Source organism: Anolis carolinensis, chromosome 3, assembly GCF_035594765.1.
Source record: "Anolis carolinensis isolate JA03-04 chromosome 3, rAnoCar3.1.pri, whole genome shotgun sequence".
NCBI lineage: Eukaryota > Metazoa > Chordata > Lepidosauria > Squamata > Dactyloidae > Anolis > Anolis carolinensis.
The window spans coordinates 230475446-230500631 of NC_085843.1; the positions used below are offsets into that span (position 1 = coordinate 230475446).

General features: G+C 36.1%; 1 protein-coding gene across 3 annotated transcripts in view; it reads right to left on the reverse strand.

The window, feature by feature from the left end:
* cnnm2 (cyclin and CBS domain divalent metal cation transport mediator 2) overlaps positions 1 to 25186 on the reverse strand; it is a 125553-nt gene that overhangs the window by 63251 nt on the left and 37116 nt on the right. Inside the window, exon 2 of one of the 3 annotated variants that reach the window (XR_010004653.1) lies at positions 11304 to 11377. The exons of the other annotated variants lie outside the window; for them this stretch is intronic. The gene's annotated coding sequence lies outside the window, so the exon portion shown is untranslated. The remainder of the gene's footprint in view (positions 1 to 11303; positions 11378 to 25186) is intronic. 3 annotated transcript variants of the gene reach the window in all.

Below are 25186 nucleotides of genomic sequence, written 5' to 3' on the forward strand. Positions count from 1 at the left end.
AAAACTATACAGATAAGATCAAGAAGGAAAGAGTCCCACTAATATAAAGAAACTTTGAAAGATAATACTGAGGAAATTCATTTGACAGGTTATTCCACAGTCTTGGGGCAACTGATGAAAAGGCCTGGGTGATAGTTGCCAGTTAGGTTCTGGCTGGTTGGAGTAGCCACTCCCCAGAAGACCTAAGTGTCTGGAACAGATTGTACTGGTAAAGGTGATCCTGTAAGTAACATGGACCCAAACCATGTAGGGCAATGGTTCTCAACCTGGGGTCCCCAGATTTTTTGGCCTTCAACTCCCAGAAATCCTTACAGCTGGTAAACTGGTTGGGATTTCTGAGAGTTGTAGGCCAAAAACCTCTGGGGACCCCAGGTTGAGAACCACTGATGTAGGGCTTTAAAGGTCAAAACCAACCTGCTGATCTGCTGATTACAATTTTGGTTCAGTGCTGAAAGTTTGTTTAAACATGTCTTCATTATACAATTAGAGAAACTGATGAGGTTATCATGTTGACCATAAAACAAAATAGAAAATCTAAAGTACATATTATAGAGTTCCCTTTCTTCAGTGCACAGTATCTATAGAACCCTTTTCAAATACCACTTTTAAATTAAGTTGATTTTATTTCTATCAGCTTTATTCATTGCCCACCTTTCATAACCATAAATATAAGTGGGAAATATGATGGCATGGAGAATCCTAACTTTAGTATTGCTCAACTGTAAACCTGCCTTTGCACTTTCTTCAGTAATCATTCCAAGTCTTTGTTATTTTCTGGTAGCAATATGGAATGATCTATGTATCTTAAATTGTTGATATTCCTTACTCCAATTTTCATAACTCTAAGACTAATCTTGTTTTGTATATGATATATTCAATGTACAAATAGGGTGATAAAATGCAGCCTTGCTTGACTCCTTTACCATGCCATTTCTCCAGATTCTGTCCTGACAGTAGCCTCTTGTCCTGAGTACAGGTTGCACAAGAAGACAATCAACTGTAGTGTCACAATAATTTATTTCTGAACTATCCAGTTTTTCATGACCTATGCAATCAATGATTTTGCCACTATCTATAAAACACATGTCTGAAGTTATTTGGTGCTCCATTAGCCAATGTATAATAAGAAAAGGTAAAGGTTTCCCCTTGACATTAAGTCTAGCCGTGTCCGACTCTGGGGCATGGCACTCATATCCATTTCTAAACCAAAGAGCCAGCGTTGTCCGTAGATGTCTCCATGGTCATGTGGCTGGCATGACTGCATGGAGCATCATTACCTTCCCACAGAAGTGGTACCTATTGATCTATTCACATTTGTGTGTTTAAGAACTACTAGGTTGGCAGAAGCTGGGTCTAACAGCGGGAGCTCACCCCACTCCCCAGATTCGAACCACTGACCTTTCGGTCAGCAACTTCAGCAGCTCAGCTGTTTAACCCGCTGTGCCACCAGAGGCTCCCTAATGTATAATGGCGCTCCATTATACATTAGATAATGATGCTTCATTATCCAATGTATAATGATGCTCCATTACACTATGTAACACAATTTTTGTCCCTGGGTTGTAAATGTCATTTCCTAATTGCTTCTGTCATAAAAACATGGAAAAAGTATATTGAATGGCAAAAACTTTGTTGTTGCAGGACATTCTGTAGCACATTTTGCTATAGTTTTTCAATGAATATCTCATAGAGGCTCAACCAATTCAACATAGTTTGTGGCAGTCACAAAAACAAAGTTTCTGGAGTATAACAACTACTGTTCTTTTAAAGTAAGCAGTACCACACAATTAAACAGGAAATAACACTTTCAAACCAGGAAGAGAATTTTTTTGAATTTTTTTATAGTGTTATCAAACGTTTGTTTAAAATATCATCTCTAATGCCCTTTCCTTTCTTGAATTCAGTTTGGACATCTGGCATTTATTGTTCTATATGTGGTAAAAAGCCTTTGCTGTAGAATGTTGAGCATTACTTTGTGCTTGCATAGGAAATTAAAGCTGTAGTTGTGTGGTTACTGTAATTACTGTTGTCCTCTTTCTTAGAGATTGGTATGTATATTGAGGATTTCCAATTTGTGGCACTTAGTTTTGTTTTCCATTTTTATTGATGCTTTCTAGCTAGACCAAGAGTAGATTATCCCTACGTAACCCGAAGCAGCTTTATTTGAATGCCATCCATTCCCAGTGACTTATTTCTCCCAAGCAATCTGAGAGTAGCTTCCACTTCACTTTCTAGTCTACTTTGTAGATTCATCTTCAAGTGATTCTTCTTTGAATGGATTTGTCATCCTTTCATTTCTTTTATATAGATCTTCATTGCCCTTGACTCCTATCATTACCATTATTGTAGTAGAAGGGAGAAAAGCAAGAGTCTTATATCCCAAGACAAAATTACACAATATTTAAAAAGTGCTCCCACAACCAGATTTTTTAAAGCAAGTTTCAATATAGTAAGATTGTTATGGGCCATAAGACATCCAATGAACTCCTTGCAATACAGGATATAAGTATGCAATTTATTTGCAGAATACTTCCAGTGTAGTTAAAACTTTTGACACCATTCATAAGTCGTAGTATGTGATCATAAATCACTGGTTCTTCAAGAAAGTCACAGAATTTGCTCTGCCTTTTATCAGTGAAAGGCCATACGAATTCACTATTTTTTAAAACACATTAGCAGAGTTTAAGGAGAAAAGTTCGATTTCTTCAGTAAAGGAAAGGCCCACAGAGATTCAATCGTGTGGGTTACATCCTAGGAAAATACTTTCTGTTCTACTAAGTAATACAGAGCACTAGCTAAGCATTTAAAATTGGTAACTATTATAACACAAATTGGTAACCCAGTAGTTGTAAGCTGTTGGATAGCTATTCTACTACAGTTATTTCATAGCACCAAAAAAATTAGAATCACAAAGCACTAAAATGATTTCTGGAAACTGGAAATGCTTATTCTTACTAGAACACATTAACATAATGATAAATGTAATGGTAAAAATTAGTCTCCATTCTTAAGCCAACTGTTGCAAAAATTAGAAAATATTGGGGGTTATGTCAAAAGAAAGAATGTGTATATATCTATGCTCCATTAAGAATACCTGTGGACTTATTAGATGCTGTGTATTTTCTGTGCTGAGGGAGCATTGATAGGTGTACTTTACATGGTTTGAAATATAAGTGTAATGCATTCACAGGAAAAACAATCTGTGATATTTCTTGTTAAATTTACAGCTTGAGTAAAACAGTACTTCTAATGAAATACCCCATCACCTTTCTATCAAATAACAGTATGCGAGACTGAATTAGTATGAGTTCAAGTAGTCGGAGATTGAAATTTACTAAATATAAAATAATTACCAGTTAAAATACAATTTGAATCAACGAGGTGTGTGAGAACAAATTATCTCAACGACAGTGCCAATCCACAGGACTGAGCCCATAGCAGATCTCTAAAATCTACATCCCCAATAGAACCACTGCTTGTTTTAAATAATCTGAGTACTGTAATAAGATTAGAGGCGATTGCGTTGAGCAATGAGTGTAAATCCATCTGTTAATCCACAGAATCTACTATTCACAGCTCAAATTCATCACCCATTTCAAGCAAAATGAGCTCCAAAGACCTTTTACAAGATGCTTTGCACAAATACTTTTATTCTAGCTACACTGCTTGGCCATTGCCCATTTGTTTCTAGGATCAAAATGAAGTAATGGTATTAAGATTTAAACTGTAAACAGCTTACGACCTGGAGATCCCAAAACCATTTGCTCTCATATGAACCAGCTATTAGACCTCAGGGGCCCTGCTTCTTTATAACAGGTCAAGTTACAGGAGGATTTCTCTAACAATACAGTAAAGCTCAGATGCTTCATATGATCATACAAGACCAGGATAAAGCGGGGGCATCTTTGCTGGTTCCATTAATTCCCTCCTTCCCAACTAGATTTGGGCCTGAAAAACCAACAAAAAGGTATACAGAGGTAAAATTACAAGAATACACAACTTCTGAAAATTCAAGTTATGCAGTATTATACAAGTAATTGAATACAAAGCTCAGTGGACAAGGCACTCAGGTTTATTCCTGATTGATGTCTTTGGTGCTTGCATGAACATAAGATAGCCTTAATTCTGATCGTAAATCTGCCAGATTTTGGTAACAGAAATTTCCTCATTTTCAAAAAGTCAAACCAAAAACCCCCCAGAAACAAGTCATTTCTAAGCAGAGGTATGCATACATACACACACATATAAATTATATATTCCTATATAATTAAAAGGCTTACTTTTTGAAACTTTGTTAACATTTTTATACAAGATCAAAGACAAACTACACAATAAACCAACAAAAACCCTACATCTAACCACCACCATAACCTACTTACAAGTCAGAGAGCACAACATTCCTATATAACCTCTCTGTTTTCCTCTCTACATCTGTGAGAGTTCTCTCCTCAAAATTACATTAGGGTTCTCTTAGTTTCCAAGTCTTCAGTCATTCCAGAGATCTCAGCCAGGATGACCATTGGTCAGCAGTTCTGGAACTTGCAATCCCAAATCATTGGAGGATAAAAGGTTGAGAAACACTGTCTAGTTGATACTTCGAAGTTTCCTAATACTGCTGACTCATTGCCAGAACATTAATAAGAGAACTGTGTTGGATATATTATATTCATATGAGAGGATGATCCCCCTGATTTCAATGGACATGGCAATTCAGCAGCTGATTAAAAACAGTTTGAGATAATCCAAATTATATTGAGTCTCTTTACTGGTAATTCAAAAATCCAATTTACCTAAACATTCCTAACTCTCAAGCTTCTTTCTAGGTGCTGGAAATCAGCAAAAAGAAGAAAAATATTAATTTTGCAAAAGGGAAAACACATGTCAATATAATTATCATTTGTTTAAAATATCAAAAACATATAAACTAGCAAGACAACAGATGCAATGTAATGCCTCTATTGCCATGTATGCATATTCTGAGTGATTTTGTTTTCATTTCTCTATTCTAGAGCAACTCAAACTGAGCAGTCTTGTAATAATTAGTATTGGTTTCTCAGGAGTTGTAACAGAGGGCCATTTGTGCTTTAGATTTCCTAAGTAAATGCAGTATAACACTGTTGATAATGCTGGCCTTACAATTCCAAAGTTATGACTGTACTGAACTCCTTTCACCTTCAACAGCAAATGTATAGTATTTATAATAACGATAAAATTTATTTTGTTAAAATGGAATGGCCTAAAGAAATTACATACTTCTATTACTTCCTTTTTACCTCATTTATTATCACAAAGATTAAAACAACTGAAAATCTATTTTTCCAAAATCCATTGCTGCAATGAAGGCATGGGCCAATGTCCTGGTACCCCCAAGTTTATTCATTATGCCAGCTACCTGTGACTTCAGCAAGTTTTTCAGGATATTCTCCTTAAGACATGAAAGGACTACAGGTTGTAAAGAATTAAGGGAAATAAGGGAATATTCCCGCAGGGGAAGCCGATCTTCTTCGAACACCATGGAAGTATAAATTGGTACTCTCCTCTTTTACATGCTCTCTCAACTGGATAGAGAGGAAACACAGAACAGGTACACTGTTTGAAGAGCTAACATTAAACATCAGTGCAATTCTAAGAGGATAATATTAAAAGCATATAGCTCATTGGTTGAGTACTCCTATACAATAGGAGATGATATGAAATCAATTTGGGAAATAGAGTTGGGGTGCCCATTACAGAGTCTCAATCGAATAGGATGTGGTCCATGTTGCCTTACAAATTAATGTCTATGTCTGCTAAAGAAAAATTGTGCAGACTGCTGATAGTTAGCTCCTTACTTCAGCTAAGCTGCCTCATATATCAAACAAATTGTAACCAATTTGGTGCATATGTGGACAAATTCAGTTCTGGGGAATGATGTCAAATTTTCTGTCAAACATTCCATAGTTTGTAGTAAAGCTATTAATTTAACTTGGTCCTAATGTAAAGCAGCAATATCACACCTTAATATCTATATTACTAAATCTTGCCTGACAGGAGATTGTTCAGCATTGGAGAACCTTAAAGGGATTGTTTATAAATTATAATAAATAATATTTCATTTAAACAATGGCAAATAGATTTGTCAGCATTTATTTGGCATGGAAAGACACCCAGGGTTAGATCTAAAATAATAATAATAATAATAATAATAATAATTTATTCTTGTACCCCGCCCCATCTCCCCGAAGGGACTCGGGGCGGCTCACATGGGGTCTTGCCCAACATCACAATATAAAATCAAAACAAAAACACAAATTTACAACAATAAATCAACAATATCGGTAAAACAATCGAAAAGGACAATCTTACAAGATAAAATGTTAAAACAGGTATATCAAACACAAATATTACAAGATGATAAGGCAAGAGGAGGAATGGTCCTAATTTGAAAATATATTATCATGTTTGTTATTACAATTAAATGTGGGATCCATGCTTACCACTGGCATGATAAAATAAAACCAGATTCAAACTTTAACAATCACTTCATAAGGAGATCACTACTGTGAGTATGGAATAAAAACAAGAATAGATTATATCTGAAGATGTCATTAGGTTGTTCTCCGTATGAAGTATTGTTTGAAAGATAAATCTCGTTGAAATGAAAATGGTTGACTTACAAAGATTTGTTGTTATGGCATAATGAGAAATACAGGTTAAAGACAAGAGAGGAGCTAATGACAGGAGGGCTTAACAATACAATGGTTTGCTCATAGATAAATAGCCAAGAGGTTTAAAATGGAAAAAATTATTTGTATTTGTAACTGATAAATCAGAATGTAAACCTTACTATACTCTGGGGATGACCATTTGATTGCCTAAATGTATTTGATTGCCGTTGTTAAAATGTGAAATGGAGGAAGAAGAGGTGAATGGTTATATGGTCAAGTGGGCACAAAATATTGGCACAGAAATACAGTTGGAACAATGTGTTCACCAAAAGTAGAAGGGTGGTTATGTAGTGATACTTAAGGGAATAGAAAACTGAGAAAACAAAACCAACAGGCAGGGAGTGTGAGACCTATAGTTTAGTTTTTATCATGGCAACAGAATCATCTTTCAAGGTAACAGAATAACTGCAGCCTCAATAATAGAATCAACTTTCCGTTTGGCCTGAGCTGGCTCCATCCACAGTTCAAATATGGGTTAATCTCACATATCTGATCACCAGCCACTAAACTACTGGGCAGACTTAAGCCTAATTGTAAATATAATGTAGAATTATTTTTATGACATAACTGCCTAGGATTTCTAACTCTTCTAGCATTGTATGTGTGTTCATGTTATATGTATGCAGAACCCCAGTCCAGAATGAATGAGACCAACGAAGTGGGGAAATAAATAGTAGAAATACAGAGGCCCTAGCAAGAAAAATAGAGGAACTTAAAATATTATATCATTTTAGCAGAGATATTATTGAATGGGTGAGATTATTACGAAATATAAATGATAGATGTAGTAAAAAGTTCAGACACCTGAATCCAGAGAATAGAATTTTGTTGCTGCACAAACCACCAACATGAACACTTGTGTGTACAAGTCAAATCAGCTAGTGATTACTTTCACTGCATATGCTGCTTATGTGTGATTGACCACATACATTTCATAAATTATGAATGGAGCATAACAAACTCTGTAGTTACTTTCTTGTAATGGCTTTTACCTAAGCTCACGTACATCACAAGGAGGTAATATTTTTAAGTGACAGGCCAATATCATAATGTAAACAGTATTTCTTTTAATCACCCTTAATTTTTTCCCAATAACCTTGAAAGGAAGTTATGGATAGACCAAACTTGTGAGGTAGATTGTTATTAGTAACAAAAATAGCTGTTAATATATCAGGTGGGCTTAAGTACTTTAGTGGTTGGTGATCATTACATTTCTTTGCAGACCAGTGCTTGCTTTGCAAAGTAATGCAATGAGTGATAACAGTAAAGTTTTGGTGTAGCAAGAATGTTAAAATGTTATTTTAAAATATTGTATGGGGAACATATTTTGGGAGAACTGACGATCATTGTAATATTTTAAATAAAATATTGGTAAAATAATAATAAATGACAAATTGTAGCCTATTAGTAAAGCATTGTTCCCAAAACTATGAGTTCACATATAATTGAATATTCAAGTTAGAACTGTCCATGTCCTCTAGTTACTATTTTTATGTAAGGTCATGAAAGCTGGACAGTGAAGAACGCTGATAGGAAATACATCAACTTAGGTATTTGGAATGTGGTGCCGGAGATTTCTATGGATGGTCAAAAAGACAAATCTATGTGTCCTAGGGCAAATCAAGTCAAGTTGAATAAATATTTCACATTAAAGTAAAAATCCTTACACTTGCACACAAAAACACACACACACAATGTAGGAATCAAATATTATGTATCCAACGTTAAATAATGGTAATGAATTTTTATGTTTATATTTGACTTCCCAGTTTAAAACATTTTAGGATATAAGCAGACCTAAAGTGAATAGAATTTCATATCCTATCCCAAACAAGCAGCCACTGACCCAGAATTTTCAAGGACATTAACACAGTCTGAAATTGGCAGAGAATGAGTCATAAAAGCTGGAGTAAAGCAATCAGACTTCTCTTTGCTAAGGCTATCAGCCAGCAGCTTTCTAATATAATTAACATTAAGAGAGAACATGTAGTGAACACAATCAGCAAGCTTTCTTCCTTCAAACAAACTCTCCCAGCTTAAATTTTAAAAATGTCTTCAGGATTATGATCCCCCTCTTCTTGGCCCAAGTATGCAGAAGGCAGAAAAAGGAGAGGATAGGAAAAGGATAGCATCAAAGAGAAAGCTCAAAAACGAAGCAGCCAAGACTTATTTCAAAAGATGGAGAGCAAACAAATTGCTATGAACCATGAGATAATACTTGTGTGCAACAAAGGGTATTGACACTTATGTATCACCTGCAAAAATTAAGTTTTGAGTGATTGATTCAGAACTATTATCATTGTTTATTATCATATTCCTAAAAATTCTGAAAGTTGATTGATCAGCATTTGTGATACATAGTTTTTAGCTGCTGCATTTATAAAGCTTCTTATTTCAGTTCTACACTGAGTAGGATACAGTGACTAGTTGGTGCTCCCTTCAAGCAGATTAAATTCATTTCATATCTTCAAGTATAACACAAATGGATAGGGTGGCTGAAGAATGTGTTTATGTGCATGTGCCATTGTTAATAGTTTTCAACTAGAATCTACTAGTTTTTCAAAAGCGTAACAAGAACACTAATATTCCTGGACTGAAGACTTGGCTAACCAGTCTGTAAGAACAATAATCTAGCAAAGAGAAAACTAAATAATCTTCTCTTTAATTTTGCCCCACGGATGACAATTTATCTTCTATGAAAGAACTCTGTGGAAAACTTGATCATAAATAGTCCAAAGAGGATGGGTAAATAACCAAAGAATTGAAAGCTAGTTGCCGTCTGACTTCATAGTTCATATTTACGTTTAGACAAAATTGTCCCAGGGAAAAAGAGTAATTTGCTTGTTTATATACATGAATAAATATATACACCAGCACCTTAAAAATTCATTTGCTCTCAATCTCTAGTATGAATCAGTTAAAATTCCCTGCTCTATCTTACGATTTTATATATTTTAGTAAAAAAAGTTTTAAAAAAACCATACAGCCACAATTACAAGAGCTTGTGCCCCAGACCAACACCATTATCTATGTTGAGTAAGACACAAATACTATCCTAAAGGATAGGATCACTTTCTCCCATACAATCCACCACACACACTTAGGTCCTTTGGGGGGCAGTTACTCGAACTAGTCAAAACCCGACTGGCAACCACCACCCAGAGGACTTTTTCATCAGCCACCCCATGACTGTGGAACAGCCTGCTGATAGAGCTTCGACAGCCATTTCTGAATCAGCTGTCGGAATTTCAGATACAAGTGAAGACCTATCTCTTCCGGCAGGCCTACCCAGATAGTTTTAACAGTAAATTTTAAACACCACTGTATGCCTGGTTTTGTTTTGTGTATTTTGATATGTATTTATGGAGGTATGTTTTAATATGTGTATTTTATGAAGTGTTTTAAAATGATTATGTGTTTGTTTATGTTTTAGTAATGCTTTAACCCGCCTCGAGCCATGAGGAAAGGCGGGCAAGAAGTATAACTATTCTTATTATCACAAACAGCTTCCAGGGCTTCTGAAAACCATTGATAATACATGGTTTCCAACTATAATTGAGTTTCTTGGCAAAATCTGTTCAGAGGGAGTTTGCTTTTGTCTCTCCCAGAGGCTGAGATTTTACTTAAGGTCACCCAGTGGTTTCTATGGCTAAGTGGGGATTTGAAACATGGTCTCCAAAGTCTTAGTCTAATACTCATATCATTATACCATGCTGACTCAGAAATGGATAGACTTTGAAACTGGGGGGGGGGGGGGGGGCAAGGCTGGTTGGTATCTTGCGTTGGTCCCCTGTAATACTTAAGAGGACCTTATCTGTCATTATGACTTGTCTCAAGAACTCCCCGAACACAAAAATGTTACCCTTTTTTCTGATAGTCTATAAATTGCAATATTGTTGTGCAGCAAGGCCTTCCACTAACTTCATTTTTGAATAGTTAAAAACCTGAAAAATTCTTTTTAAACTACATACAGTGCCTTAGAACACAAACACATCTTTATAAAGCAGTAATAGCTTGTCTTTTCTTCTCACTGTAATATATTAGAATATTCCCAGCCAGTTCTCTTTTGCCCCAAATTATTTCCTATGCAGAAAAGTTCTTCCTACACAAACACAAAGCTGTGAAGAGTTGGTATAATAGATGCTGAGAGATCTAGATGTACCAACAGAGATCCACACCTCTTGTCAATGTTAAGATGGAGATCATTCACCAAGGCGACCATAGCAGTCTCAACTCCATATCCTGCTCTGAAGCCAGTTTGACATAGGTAAAGGAAGTGTGCATCATCGAAGGCTTCCTGAAGCTGGAGGGCAACTGCCTTCTCAATCACTTTACCAAAAAAGTAAGGTTAGAGACTGGTCTGTAATTATTAAGGTCCAGGGTATCCAGGGAGGGCTTTTTCAGCAGTGGTCTAACTACTGCTTCTTTCAAACAGGATGGAAAATTTCCCTCCCTGAGAGATGCATTAATAATTTGTTGTATTTGAGATCGAATTGCATCTCCTCCCTGAACGACCAGCCAAGAGGGGCAGGTATCAAGAAAGCAGCTTGTCTTCCTTACTTGCCCCAGCTGCTTGTCCACATCAACAGTACTCACCAATTGAAACTGATCCAGTGTAATCCCACTCGCAGAGTTGCTGGACACCTCTTGGTTGGCTTCTGCCCCAGCATCTAATGACAAGATGACAGCATCTAAGTCGGCTCTTATGCGAGAGATTTTATCTGCGAAATGGTTGTTAAAAGCATAACAGTGAGCTACTAAAGGTTCTAATAATGGGTTTGGAGGGGAAGGTACCTGAGTTAAGCCTCTTACCACTCTGAACAGCTCAGGTGGATGTGAATCTGCAGGCACGATGCGTGCAGAGAATAGAAAGTATATATATATCTGTTTTGAGAATCATTTTATCCTGATAGAATTATAAGTACTGCAGATGTAATACACAGAGTTTGTTTTTCCTGCATGCAGAATTTAAGATCTTGGGAAAGACATCAAGTACACCACTTTCATGAACAGACACAGTGACTCCACACTGCCATTTGCTCAAATGGTTAATGGATCTGCTGAGAAAAGCTCTAAGAAGGGATAGGAATAGCTTACTATGGGCTTAAGTGTTTATAAATCTTGAAGAATGTCTTAACAAGATGGTATTTGAACCAGAAGCTTGCAACAACAAATTGTTGGTAGGCAGAATTGAGGGTAAGTAGGCATACAAGATGGAAATAACAAATTACAGGACACGACTCACAGTGAAGTCATAAAAGTAATTACTTTGCTGCAAGAAATGGGAAACTTTTCACACTTCGTTGTGCAGGAATGCTTTGTAGAATGTCTCCTTGTAATTTGTACATTTTGTATATTTCTCAACAATAATAGAACAGTTATGCCCTCCAATTTGTAAATCCAAGTGGGTCCAGATCCAATCATCTCTCTGTTTGTGCTGAGTGAATAGGTCTGCTAGTAACAGCAGAATGCAGCAACAAGTCACATCCAGTAGAGTTATTAATCATGGTTGCCTTATAATACATAAAGTAATTAAAATTTACTTGATGCTATTTTCCTTTTATGACAGTGGCACAGAGAGCAGCTCTCTTTCAGGGTTATCACATTATGAAGAATTTTCAGAATCAATGTTATTCCTCAACTTGAAGATGTGAAAAATGTGAAAGAGATATAAGGTGCAGTTGATGGTGGCTCTTAAAAATATGTGCCTTTGTTGGAATTGAACTGTTCTTATCTTTGATCTTCCTCTTCCTTCTTTGAGTTACTTAGCTTCCGTTCCAATCTAGAATAAGAAATAGTGAGGCACAGAAGACCACAAAGAATCTAAAAAATTTAATACATGTGATTTCTAAGGTAGAAGTGGCAGATGTTGTGCCACCTGCAATTTTCTGGTGGGTTTCAATATATAAATTATAGAAAAGGCAGGGGTACAAGAGACCAAATTGCCAATATCCGCTGGATAGGGAATAGGGAGTAGGTAGGGAATTTCAGAAAAACATTCATTTCTGTTTTATTGACTATTCTAAAGCCTTAACTGTGTGGATCATAATACATTGTGGCAAGTTCTTGTTGGTGTGGGGATTCCAAGTCACCTTGTCTCTCTCCTGAGGTATCTGTATAAAGACCAAGTGGCAACTGTAAGATAGGTACTCCTCCGGTGGGAAGGTAATGGTGCTCCATGCAGTCATGCTGGCCAAATGACCTTGGAGGTGTCTACGGATAATGTTGGCTCTTTGGCTTAGAAATGGAGATGAGCACCAACCACCAGAGTTGGACATGACTAGACTTAATGTCCGGGGAAAACCTTTACCTTTACCCTTCAATAATATAGCTTACATTTGCTTCGATTTTAGAGTCAAAAGCTGTGCCATTAAGTGCGTGGTAATTTCCTGTTAATCATAGAGGAAATCAGGAACTAAACTAGAAAGCTGGCTGGAATAAAAGCTATTTATGGTGGCTAACCAATATCTCCCCTTTTGAGTTAAACAAATGATTTTTTTAAAAATTAAGAACTGGTTGAAATAAAATAACAGACATTTACCAACAAAACTTTATTTGCTATCTTTGTGAGAATGGAAGATCTTCCATTCATTTCACAGAAGACTTTGACCAATTTGGAGTTATTTGAACTGTATGTAAGACTGTGTTTCCCAATATTTTAGGAACTCTTCCAAACACTTCAAAAATTATAAAAATAATAAAAACTAAAATAATTCCACATACCTTTTCTTTTGTTTTTTGTTTCCAGGTGGCTTAATTCTATCTCTTTTTTCCTTTAAACACTAGCGATTCATTAACCAGTAATGTAGTAATGAATATTTGTGCAGTGACAGGTTACCAAGACAACAAAGGACTGTATTTACTAAGCATATAATTAGCATTATAAAATAGCTCACTAGGTAAATTAAAGTTAATAGTACATTTGATTTTGAGGTTGGTTTAGAATTTATTACCTCCAAAGATCAGAGATTTTATACAACCATTCTGTGAAAAAATATATATACACTGATTTGTTTTTTAATAGTTGAATACCTTTCCAAGATATTTATTTAATTGAAATATCACCTCTCTCCCAGATCTGAGATACAAGTTGGATTCCAACACAATTCTAAAAACATTTCAATAAAAGCACAATACAGTATACTGTACATCTTGAAGTACATATATCAAGACCATTTAATATTCCACGCTAATACGTTAAAAAAAGGAAAATATCCACAAATTTGTCATAGCTACTAAAATCTCTCTCCCTAACAGTTGGGAGATTTTCTGAATAGAAGGGAAGCTCCTAGGGATATAAATCTAAACATATTGTCTTCTTATGTGAAGGAACAAATAATTTCAAAGAATTTTCCAACTGAGCAAGATTATGACAGTTCGTGAACATTTTTTGGACCTTTTTTCAAAATAATTCAAGGACAAAAAACTTGGATTTCACACAAAAAGCAAAGTTATGAATAGAAAATAGGGCACAGACAAACTTTAATTTAAGGCCTGAAACTGGATTTGGGGGGAGGGGGGGAGGGGGGAGAGAGAGAATTCACATCTTCCCTTCCAAACACCTTTCTGTAGCTAACTATTTTTTCACTGGATAAGAAAAAAGTTCTCTGCCACCACAAACATAGGTAGATATTTAACTTTCTTTGGAATTTAGTTTTATCCATTCGAAGAAGAATCTCCGCAATGTCTCCATCAAACATATCTTTGATGAAGGTGCGACTAAGAAATTGGCCTTTCTTGGAGATCTCAAGCCTAGCCAGGCTTATACAGGATAATATGGTATTTTGGACAGCCTGGTATTTTGGACATGGGGGCTACTGTATATGTTCCCTGCAACCATCCCAGTCAGCAGTCCAGATACAGTTCTTTGACTTGGGTACAATTCATGAGCACTCTTTAAATGCATGTTCCACTCAGAACATCATACAGCTGTTATTCTTAACCTACCTGATGTAGGACACAAACAATATTTTTCCATAGTGTGCCAAAAAACAGCACCATATTTGAACCAATTTACTATAATAGCATATGGTTTGGCACTGACATCACTTCACAAACCACCACTTTCAGTAGCATTATATATAGTAATCCAAAGAGGATGTAACTAAGGCATGTGCCATCATGAACCGATTGGACATCTCTAGAAATGGGTGCAGCTGGTGCAAAAGGTTCCCAACTACTGCTAAAACCCGGAAATCTAAATTCAGGGTTGAATCCATACCACACTCAAATTGTGAACCTAATTCACCAGGCTGAGTATAACCCTATGTAATAAAATAAAGGACAAATCCAGATCGCCTGATCTTTTTTTTGACTGACCAGAACACTTCTAATCTTGTCTGGATTCAGCTGACAAGCAATCCTTCTGTCCTGTCTGCTTTAGAAGTTTGTTCTCCCTCATTCAATCCACTGCTGACACATACACTAACTTAGATGGTGGAAAAAGGGGGCAATGAACTCCAGGAAAGGGAACTGTGTTTTTTAGCCAGATGAAAGGCAGTCCACTGATTTCTGAGGGGACAAGGCCCACAATGACAACTCCAGGAGCACAACTTGCTCACTCCTGTTCTAGGGAATGTTTGCCCAGTCTGAAGTACAGGTCCACCGGTCAAACTTAAGTGTTATTCCTACAGTATATCTAGAATGACAGAATATATCCAGGTGATGACTGACTGTGCAGATTTACAGTGGCTCACTTGGGGACTGAACAAAGAAGAGCTTGGAAATGCTACTCAAGTACAAAACATTGTGTATAAAAACTCCTACAAGCTATGTGAATAGTGTGTGCATGAAACATCATTTCATACTTAGATTTGAGTCCGATCTCCAAGGTATCTTATTATTCATACCTATACACAAATACAGATATTCCAAAATCTAAAAAAAAAAAAATCCAAAACACCTGGTGCTTGGTTAAGGGATACTCAACTTGTACTTTTCATTTTAAGATGAGGACCAGAAATATTTTAAGTAGTGGTACAAGTATACAGCCTTCTTTTATATTGGTGATGATTTTGGTTTAAGTAACAATCCACTAAAATTCTATTTTGTAGGGATAAGAGGTGCAACAATGTATCTCAAAGTATACTGATTGGGTAACTATTAGCATATTACCCAATCAGTGACATAGACATAGACCATTCACATCACTACAATTAGAACAATTGCATGAAAGGCAAGTAGTCTAGAAAAGCCTTTACTAAAGTCATCTTATGACACAGAATCAGATATGTAAGTCAAAATGAAAAACACGTTGTGGGGACTGAAATTTGTTTTGTACTTATCAACAAAGCTGGTATATCTAGTCAGCTGTATTCAAGAACTGTGTCCTTTTGAAAAAGATACTTTTCCGACTACTTTTGAAATCTTCACCTTTTATCTGTTCTATCAGTTCCTGTTCACTAGACAGCACACAAAGCAAAAGTGCTTATATAGCAATGGGAAAACTTGTTTATCCTATAGTTTCCCACATCACAACTCAAAGCATTCGAGGTTAAAAACATGTTTTCCATACACCATTACAACAACAATGAGGGCAGCATGGTGCTAACCCAGAGCTGAACAGCAAGACAGTCATATCTGCAGACATGCACATTCTTGACCATAGCCCTTTACAGGTTTGCAATTCATAATTAATACCCCCAATGAGAAACAATCATTTGTGTCAAAGCCCTAAAGCCACAACAAGCTAATTACTAATAAAAGCTGAACAATCACAGTTAAGCTTTGGGAATGTCGCTAGACACAGCAAATAGCCCAATGGTGAGCAATATTTAAATCCTCTAGACCTTTTTGTAAATAATCTATAGTTTTATATGTTGCATCCCCCTCCAATCCCCAAGGTCTTGTGTTAAATACAATTACTCATGCTGCAAATACTGGAAAGGGGGGAAGGGGGCATGCATAGCTCTGCCACACTAACAGCTCAAAACTGGGAGAGAAACATGCTCACCATCAAGGTCCTGTTTTGACCCAAAAAGTCACATCTATTTTAGTTTTAATTTTCAAATAGTCTTTGTAAAACAGCATTATTATGGTATATAATAAACTACAAGCTGGAACTCCCAAAGTAATACTAATTGCTATCACAATATGAAATTAGCTTCATGCCACAGTTCCATTGCCCAATGGAAACAACCTGGATTAATTATAGACACTCATTTAATGAAACAGAACAGCAGCCTGATCAGGTCACTTGTTCAAATGTATTCAAATGTATTGCTTGGAGATATAACAAATGGTTTTGTCTTTTTTTAAAAAAAATCAGTGACTTACAGTATTTTAGAATCATTCTAGTTTCAGATTAAGTGAGGAATTCCAGCGATACTGTGGGATTGGGTTTCTTCTCTGGCAAAATGGCAGCAATTTTTCAGGAGGGGTTGAACCCCTGACCCCCCCCCCCCCCCAGCTACAAATCTGACTTCCAGTGCATATATTTCACTACTTACACATCCAAATTCTCAATGGAATCAGGTAAAAACAGTACATTTTGTTATATATCTGAAAATCTCATAAAAGGCTATTTTCACATCTAAAATGATGTACATTGATGTTAGAAAGTTAATAGGAGGTATTGCATATGCCAGTTCTGCTACTTAACACATAATTCCAGTGAAATATGTATAAACACCATACGTAAAAAAGAATGAACAGCTTTATGGTACAAATTTAAGAATTTTCAAAGTTATCTCTCCTACTTTTAAAGCAGACAAAATGTCAAAACTAGCTGGAAAATTACATCCTGATCCATGTCTATTCATATTCAAAGATGTACAATAGGCAGTCTGAAGTTACATCAATATAAAGTAGAGCTCACCTCAAACTTTGTTACTGTCTCTTGGTAATTTAATATGAATCAAGCATTGCTGTATAAAAAGGTGATTTACAAAGAATACCGAACATGATTGAAGCAACATTCAAAAGAGAAAAAGTAGACTAAAAATAAAAGGATGATGACTTCTGAAAATGTAGTTCTAATACAGTAGAGTCTCACTTATCCAACATAAACGGGCCGGCAGAACGTTGGATAAGCGAATATGTTGGATAATAAGGAGAGATTAAGAAAAAGCCTATTAAACATCAAAATAGGTTATGATTTTATAAATTAAGCACCAAAACATCATATTATACAACAAATTTGACAGAAAAAGTAGTTCAGTACGCAGTAATGCTATGTAGTAATTACTGGATTTACGCATTTAGCACCAAAATATCACAATGTATTGAAAACATTGACTATAAAAATGCGTTGGATAATCCAGAACGTTGGATAAGTGAGACTCTACTGTAACTAGGTATCATTTTAGCAATTTGTTTTCCTATATTCTATCACAGATAAGAGCAATGAGACACAATGTCCCAATATAATTACTATAGTTAACTATATATGCAAATCATCCCTATTTTATTTTACTTTATTCGGGAAAGCAGGATGCTTTTCTCACACTACTGGAACTAAGGGTCATCCAATATAGCTGAATGGTGGGAGATTCAGGGCAAAGAATAGGAAATAAACATGTGTGCTATGTGTATCAGATTTAGCATAACTCTCGGTACTATTTATGTATTTATTTATTAGGGCGGTTCACAGTGTTAGTAACAATTCAATGCCCTCAATAAAAAAACAGTATAAAACATCAAAGTTGACCCTCCCCTAATAAAACATTAAACATTATTAAGCAAATCACATAAAATAACATCACATATCACACAAAACAGCCAGTTACCAGGAAAATACAACTGAGAGGTTGTTAATGCACTCATGCCCTTCCTGTGGGTTTCTCATAGACATTGTGTCAAGTACTATGGGAACATAAAGCAGACAACATAGGCCTTTAGCCTGATCTAGTTGGCTCTTAGAACATTTCAAAATGTTTGTTTTCACATTGGTATCAAACTGCTTTGCAAAACTTATGAAAGAAATAAATTCTATATTAACTGTATATAAACTTATAAACCTCTTTTTCAGATGTAATCCCACAATTGGTTATAGTCACCTAAACGTCTTTAGCATGGGATCAGTGCCACTCATTCCACCTGAGTCCTCTTGATCTACCTATATGATGTAAAACGAGTTTGCACAATTTTGCTCTGGGTTATTTAGCTAACTTAACCTGAATGGAAACCATTATAATAGGCAGTAAATACCATAGCAAAGATGTCAAGGAAGAGAGAGAAATGATAATTTGTCATTGTGCAAAATATTCTCATTCAGTTGCCAGAAGTAGATTTCCTTTCCATACTGGAAAAAATAAACATTTACAGTGCAATCCCATGTATGTTTAATTAGTATAAATCCCATATTTTCAAATGACTTATTCTCTGGCAAGTGTATTTGTGAATTGCAATCGTAAAGTCCTTAAGTTCAATTGCTTTTAAGGCATAATTTTTTGATTTTATACTGAGTCATTGACAAAGGATCTGTTGACATCTATGTTCTGCAAAGTCAGCAAAATATTTCCTCACCGCAGCCTTAACTGAGAAATATAATTTTTCTACCAATGAAAGTTTCTGAATAGAGCTAGAATGGATATATATTGCAAATGACCAAGGAGCTGGGGAAAAGCATGATAAATCAAAGCGTGTTGAACATGTCACAAATCACAGACTGCTAATTACCATACCCTTTTAGGGACTTGAGCCACAAATAGTAGTTTTCTGCATTATTTCAGCCAGTTAGGTCATTACACTTTCTAGGAGAGTTTAACAGGACTAATCTGGTTTGAAATGTACACAGTGATAGAAAACACAGTCAGAAACAGCATAAGAACAGATGTACTTCCCCCATCTCTCCTTTTTTCAATGTTTTTTTTTTGTTTTAAAAAAATAAGCTGTACAGATTTTAAATGATATTTTAACACAGTAAGAATACAACAAGGTTTCTAGTAGGGTTTAACTCTTGAAATAAGATGTTAAGAACTCCCTCGTATCACCTACTAGAAACAGAAAACATTAGTCTGTTTGTGTTGTTAAGCTTTCTAGGTAAAGCTATTAAATTTATAAAGAGGCCACTGACAGAAAGTGATATGCCAAGAACAGATGTTAATTCATGATTGGTCTGCAACAGTCTAGGAGTACAATGGCTCCAATATTGAAAAATGTCAAATGCTTTTTAAAATAATAATAATAATAATTGTTGCGTATCAACAGCAATTTACATAAACTCAGCAGAATGTAAAATGCAGAGGTAGTCATGTTGGTCTTAGAACAAAATCAAAAATACATATTGTACTTTTATCAGGTCGATTAAAACACAGAAAATATATCATGTTGCTGTTTTGTCTCCAAGTCGTTTCCGACTTAGGGCCACCTTAAAAGGTTTTCTGGGCAAGTTTTGTTCAGAGAATTGTCTTTGCCATACTCTGAAAAAAGGTGTTACGGGCCCACAAACACGCAATGAGATTTGAAGGCCAAATGGGGATTTGAAATCTGGTCCCCAGAGACATAGTTCAAAGTTCAAACCAGACTATAATGGCTCTCTTTAATACATCATCCTAACTTTCAAGCCCACAAATGTCCTCAAAAATTATGCAGGGGCAGAAAAGTATCATTGCAGACAGAAGTCACATCCACTCATGTATTTGAGACAGCATAAGTATCACAGTAATTTAGAAAGATTTTAAATGAAAATATCAAAAATATTTGTTTATCTCTTTAAAATCGCACTCACTCATTATGAAAAAGATATTTTGTAATATATTCCAGTGCATATTCTCACTGTCTTCTCAGAAAGTATATCATATTTATTTATTTATTTGCCCTATTTATACGTCACCTTTCTCACCCCGAAGGGCACTCAAAACATTACAAACAGCTGAAAATCACACCATCCAAAAAATCGTGGTCTAAAGCCATTCCGAGGTCATTATGCATATTAGACATCTATTATTGCACTGCGCAGTTATCCAAAAGGTTGATCCTAGAGTCAGGTTTTTACTTTCCTTCTGAAAACCAAAAGGGAGGGGGGCGATCTTATATCGCTGGGGAGGGCACAATGGCCTACTTACACAGTTCTGTACAAAATTAACACCCACAATCCAGAAGTGTATGTTTAAATAGGAAGACAAATTAAAATTGATTTTAATTGAAAACTATAATGGAAGATGGACAATAATATGACTGTCGTGACTGTCTCTTCTTTTAGGTGGACTGCATGGCACTTGAAACAATCTATATACAGTAGAGTCTCACTTATCCAAGATAAACGGGCCAGCAGAACATTGGATAAGCGAAAATCTTGGATAATAAGGAGGGATTAAGAAAAAAGCCTATTAAACATAAAATTACATTATGATTTTACAAATTAAGCATGAAAACATCATGTTTACAAGAAATTGACAGAAAAAGCAGTTCAATACACAGTAATGTTATGTAGTAATTACTGTATTTACGAATTTAGCACCAAAACATTGCAACATTTACTACAAAATCAATGACTATTAAAAGGCAGACTGCCTTGGATAATACAGAACCTTGGATAAGTGAAGCTTGGATAAGTGAGACTCTACTGTATATAAAAATGTTCTGATAGTTTTTCCCTTAACTTAAACAACAAAAGTACACAACCAAAACACACCAAATTTGGCCACAAAAGACATGGTCATCCAGATTGTGTTTTTACATAAAAAAACAAGAAAAATAAAGTCCTAATTAGAGGGAGAGGAATAACTGTTTCCTTCCCATTGCTGCCAGTTAGAAGGCTAAGCTCCGCTCACTTTGTCTCCTAGCAACCCACTCAGCCATTTAATAGCGCCCAGGGCCTCTTCAATCAGGCCTCTTCCACACTACCTATAAAATACAGATTATCTGATTTGAACTGGATTATATGGCAGTGTAGACTCAAGGCCCTTCCACACAGCTATATTACCCATTTATAATCCTATATTATCTGCTTTGAACTGGATTATCTTGAGTCCACACTGCCATGTAATCCACTTCAGTGTGCATTTTATACAGCTGTGTAGAAGGAGCCTCATATAATCCAGTTCTAAGCAGATAATATAATATTATAAATATACAGGAGATTCTCACCTATCCAACATAAACACCCTGGCAGAACGCTGGATAAGCAAATATGTTGGATAATAAGAAGGGATTAAGGAAAAGTCTATTGAATGTCAAATTACATTATGATTTTACAAATTAAGCACCAAAACATCTTGTTATACAACAAATTTGACAGAAAAAGTAGTTCAATGCGCAGTAATGCTATGTAGTAATTACTGTATTTACAAATTTAGCACCAAAACATTACAATGTATTGAAAACATTGACTACAAAAAATTATCCACTGCATTGGATAATTTAGAACATTGGATAAGCGAATGTTGGATAAGTGGGACTCTACTGTAATATGAAATATTTACTGTGGTATAATAATACAGAAGAATATAATCTCTAAAACCAGGACAGTAAATAAAGAGCAACACTCTGAAAGCAGGGAAATTGGGAATTCCAGAAAGGAAACAATCGGGGCCAGCTAACACTTCCCAACAAAGGATTCTCCCAGGCAGGAAGCAAACAGGCTTTGAAGCTGCAAGGCCATTAAATGCTAATCAAGGTGGCTAATTGCAGCATTCATACCTGCCACACTGAGACTGTTAACTGCTATTCACCCTGGCCAACCAAGGATTCCGCAAGGTAAAAAGCGGCCAAGCTTGCAAGCAGCAAGGCTATTCAGTGCTATTCAACCTAGCCAACCAAGATTTCTCCTAGATAGAAAACCCACAAGCTCTGAATCCACAAGGCTACTCTGTCCCATACAACCAGGCCTAGAAAGGATGCCCTATGTAGAAAGCGGCCAGGCTTTTAAGCTGCAAGACTATTCAGTGCAGTTCAAGCTGGCCAAACAAGGATTCCCCTACTAAGGAAGTAGCCAGGCTTCAAAGCGGCTCTTTGATTGAGGGTACTACTCCAGCTACTCCAGAAAACAGCCAGGCTTTGAGGCTGCAAGGCTATTCACTGCTATTTCATCTGGCCAACAAATGATTCCCATAACCCACAGCAATGCGTGGCCGGGCAAAGCTAGTGCTTTATAAATGTAATTGAAAGCATGTATCAGAGGTGATATAGGTGGGCATCTTCCAAGGGTTGGAGCTGCATCTGCACAACCCCAGAGGACTTTGGAACAGCACACACCCCAAAATTAATATTTCAACCCCAAATGCCCTCTAGAGAGTATAAGGGCAATTTTATTACATTTTTATCTCTCTGATATACATTTTGGGACAAGAAGACTTTTATTCCATGGGAAATGACCCATTTTCTTGTAAAGACGTATCCTGGGCCTAAAATGGTGCCAGAGCTTCTAATAATTTGGAAAAATTGCCCTTCCCATGCTTGGAAGAATTTCGGCCAAAAACATTGTTGGGGGGGGGGATTATGAAAACAATCCTATAGCCATAATTTTCCCCATCCCTGGCATATGCAATACTCACACCAACACTATAAGGGAAGTAAAGAGGAAAAAGCTTGCATAAATAGAACTCAAATGATCAGCATATTCCATGCTGCAAATGTTTGCAGGGAACTATGAGAACAAACCTCACAAAAGAGCCTTACATGCTGGTCTAGTAAAGTATGAATCAGACCTAAGAGAACAAGCTGACGAAGAAGGCTTGAAAGCTAAGATAATATATTAAAGAGAGCCATTATGGTCTAGTTTGAACTTTGAACTTTGTCTCTGGGAACCAGATTTCAAATCCACATTTGTGTTTACAAAATAACACATAGAGAAAACAAAGCCATGGCTGTACTTCTACAGTTAAGGATACCCACAAGAAAGTAACATACTCATACCACTTTCCTACATGGCATTTCCCACACATGTGTTATCTGTGTGGAAAGGGGAAATATATACATTGGCATTGTAATTTCAGTATGTGTCAGTTCTACCAGAAAGATACTAGTTGAAAAACACAAGGGATAACTTAGGGCAAGGAATTAATTTATACAATAAATACTCTAATGATCATAGTTCGAATGCTGTAGGTGTTAAGAGGACAGAGTATTAAAAGAGCCTCTCTCACAAAACTAGGAAAAAGAAAATACTATAAAATCCAGCAGAGGGCATCTGAACTCAAATGAATTAAAAGAAAGAAAAAAAAACAACCACAAAAACAATAAAGTAAGTTAACACTGATGAAGTTAAACAGCTCATGAAAAAAATGGTTTTATACAGGCTCATCTACAACCACAGAGAAAACAATGACTCACCAAGTCTTGAACATTCATCTGTCAGAAATAAACTAAAACAGATTTAAAAAAATTATGTAAACCTCAGGTAAATAGAATAGCTTCATTGTTTTTTCACTATCCTCTGACTATGGAAGTAAAACATGAAATTCACCACACAAGCACTGAATAAAACATACACCTGCAGGATGCAGATCCTGCCTGAGGCATCAAAAATAACATTTGTTAAAATAACCAAGGAAGGAAAGTCAGTCAGGGTTTCAGAGCAATGAAAACCAATAGACCTAGAGACAATAGTACCATAGCCAAAGAACATATATAGTGTGAAAGCAAATGAATAACAGCAGCAAATATATGTCAGTTTCAGAGCTGGACAGAACCAGATATGCACAGTATGCCAAAAGCACACATGTCATGAAGGCCCTAAGCAAGTGGGAGGGAGGGGGAGTCACAGGTATTCATTTCACAGTTAGAAATGTTTTTCAGTCTCATTCAGCAGCAGTATGCCCAAGGCAGACACAATTTTCCAAAACAAATTAATAAAAAAATTGTTGCTAGCGCCAATTTTAGGGTAAAGAAAATTACCTGACGAATGTCTCCATCACGCATAGTATGTGCAAACAGGTCAAACAAGAAAGAAAGGCAAAACATTTTGAAGAGAACACATATTACTAGAGATAGAGTACCACACCATTCAGACCATCAAGTACAAATTGAAAATACCTAGCTATACCAATACTCAGCCGCATTCCTGTGTCCCCTCTGCAAAGTGGAAACAATCACACTGATCAAATTCAGGGTAAGAGCTGCTATAAAGATTAATGAATTAATGTAAGAAAGTGCTTGTCAAGATCAAAAATCACTTTGAAAATGCTAAGAACATAATTTATTTTTTAAAATAGCATATTTTTGTATTTCATTATTTTAACTTTTTGTACACCCCCACACAGTGTACAATTGGGTGAAGAGATAAGAAATCTGCTTTTGTGTACATTGAGATATTAGCATGTGAGCATATGAGGTCCAGCACATTATGGAGAGAATTAAAACAATTCCACCAAATGTCCCGCGTCCACCCTCCATCTTGATTCACTACAAAAGAAGGCTTTGAGGACAGCAAGGGACCATTTCCCAGGACTGACAGATCTCTGTGTGGACCTACTGTTAGGTCCCGGGATTTTTTGCCTCAGTTTTAAAACGCGCATTTTGGAGCTGTCAGGAAGCACCCTTAGTTAGGAAATGGAAAGCAGGAAGACATTTTCCTTTCCCTTTAGAATTAGGGGATG